This window comes from Cherax quadricarinatus, chromosome 42, assembly GCF_038502225.1.
Source record: "Cherax quadricarinatus isolate ZL_2023a chromosome 42, ASM3850222v1, whole genome shotgun sequence".
NCBI classification, from domain to species: Eukaryota; Metazoa; Arthropoda; class Malacostraca; order Decapoda; family Parastacidae; genus Cherax; species Cherax quadricarinatus.
The window spans coordinates 31,000,833-31,003,332 of record NC_091333.1 but is presented as its reverse complement, the minus strand read 5'-3'; the positions used below and the strand labels follow the sequence as shown (position 1 = coordinate 31,003,332).

At 42.2% G+C, this 2,500-nt stretch overlaps 1 protein-coding gene across 1 annotated transcript in view; it reads left to right on the top strand.

The window, feature by feature from the left end:
- LOC128695522 (angiopoietin-1) overlaps positions 1-2,500 on the top strand; it is a 284,657-nt gene that overhangs the window by 1,215 nt on the left and 280,942 nt on the right. The window lies entirely within an intron of this gene.

Below are 2,500 nucleotides of genomic sequence, written 5' to 3'. Positions count from 1 at the left end.
GAATGTATGTATGTATGTATGTATGTATGTATGTATGTATGTATGTATGTATGTATGTATTGTATGAATGTATGAATGTATGTATGTATGTATGTATATATGTATGTATGTATGTATGTATTGTATGTATGTATGTATGTATGTATGCATGTACGTATATATGTATGTATGTATATATGTATTGTATGTATGTATTTATGAATGAAAGTATGTATGTAAGTATGTATTGTATGTATGTATGTATATATTGCATGTATTTATCCATGTATGTATGTATGTATGTATGTATGTATGTATGTATGTATGTATGTATTGTATGAATGTATGTATTGTATGTATGTATTGTATGTATGTATGTATGTATGTATGTATGTATGTATGTATTGAACGTATGTATGTATGTATGTATGTATGCATGTATGTATGTATGTATGTATGTATGTATGTATTGTATGAATGTATGTATTGTATGTATGTATTGTAAGTATGTGTGTATGTATGTATGTATGTATGTATGTATGTATGTATGTATGTATGTATGTATGTATGTATGTATTGTACGTATGTATATATGTATGTATGTATGTATGTATGTATTGTATGTATGTATGTATGTATGTATGTATGTATGTATGTATGTTCTCAATGTCTGAGCTGCCCAGGGTGAACACAAGGTCCAATCTTGCTGGTTCATCCTCCCCTCTCACTCTGTTAGTGTCCTTAACATGTTGGTGCATGAGGTTTTCCAGCACCACGTCCAACATCCTGGCTCTCCATGTTTCGGGACCCCCATGTGGCTCCAGGTTTTCCCAGTCAATCTCCCTGTGGTTGAAATCCCCAATAACCAGCAACTTTGCTCTGCTGGATTGAGCTCTTCTTGCCACCTCAGCAAGTGTGTCCACCATTGCTCTGTTGCTCTCTTCATATTCCTCTCTTGGCCTCCTGCAGTTCTGTGGTGGATTATACATCACTGCAATGACCACTTTGTGTTCCCCAGACTGAAGTGTACCTGCTGTGTAGTCTCTTTCTCCCGTCTCATCTACTCCTTCCATTTTCTCGAATTTCCATCTGTTTTTTACGAGCAGAGCAACCCCACCTTCCCCCCTGCCCCTTCTATCTTTCCTCATGATCTGGTATCCTGGTGTGAAGATTGCATCTGTTATTGTCTCCATGAGTTTTGTTTCTGTAACTGCTATGATGTCTGGGGACTTCTAATTGATTCTTTCTTGCCATTCCTCATGTTTATTCGTTAATCCATCTGCATTTGTGTACCAAACCTTCAACTTCTGTTCTAATACTGTAACTGTGGTGCAGGGGATGGAAACAGAGGGATCGGTGTGTGATGGTTGGTTTGGATTGTTCAGTTGCCTTGGGGGTGTCGTGGCTGGAGTCCTACTGCAGGTGTTTCTGGGGGGTGCGCTTGTCCTTCCATTTGATCCTGGGTTATTCTGCTCTCCTTTTTCATTTCCTCCCATTTCTCCTTTCGTTTTTGAACTCTCTCTTTCATTGTCTTCCTTTCGTCCTGTGTTCTGTCTCGGTCGAGGTACACACTCCGGAACTCCTGCTTGCCTCTCAGCCGTGCTTTCTCCTGCAGGATCATGGTTCGGGTTGATTCTGCCTTGAAAATTACTTTGAGAGGCCGATTCCTTTTCTTTGTGAACCACCCAATTCTCCGAAAATTTGCCACCTGGGTCATGTCCCCCTCGCCTATCGCCTTCATGATGTCTTTAATCGCTTTTTTCTCCTCCTGCTTTCTTTCATCATAAGTTTTCCCTTTAGCTTCGTCTAGCCCATAGACAAACACGGATCTTTCCCTTTCCACCTCCCACTGTGACTCCCATTGCATCCTCTGATGTGTTTTAGTTCCTTCCTGTGGAGTGTTCCTTCCTTCAGTCCCTTCCCTAGTTATGGCCCCTATGCTTCTTGGTTTATCCTTCCAGCTCACCTGCTCCTGGCCCCCACAGGTATCTGGTAAGGTCCTTGCACATGTCCTAGTTCCTTCAATGTCTTCCAACCTCTGTTTCTGTCCTAGAGTGCTCCCTGTCTTTGTTTTGGATCCATGTGGGTTTGCAGGACCTCTGCATACAGTTTAGTTTCCATGCTTATTTCGGACCTCTTGTCTGTGTTCGATGTAGCCATTGCAGATGCTACTTCCGTAATATGTTTGTCTCTGTGCTCTTTCAGATGCCTCAGCTCCTCTTCTAATCTCTCTATCTTGATTTCTGCTGCTGTGGCCTGTTGCTTCCACCTTCTGCATTCTGCTGCTAACCTCTCTTCCATCTTCCTTTCCAGCTCATCTAGTCTCCTTCCCCAGTCTTCCTCCCTTTTTTTGAGCTCTACCTCCCATTCCTCCCTCTCATATTCGTCCTTGGAGCCCCTTGTCCTCATCCTGGTTAGGGGGAGGGGAATAGATGGTTAGGAGAGGGGATGGATGGTTGTGGGGAGGGGGAGGATGGTTATTGGAGGGGTAGAGATAGTTGGGGGAGGGAGTTATGTATGT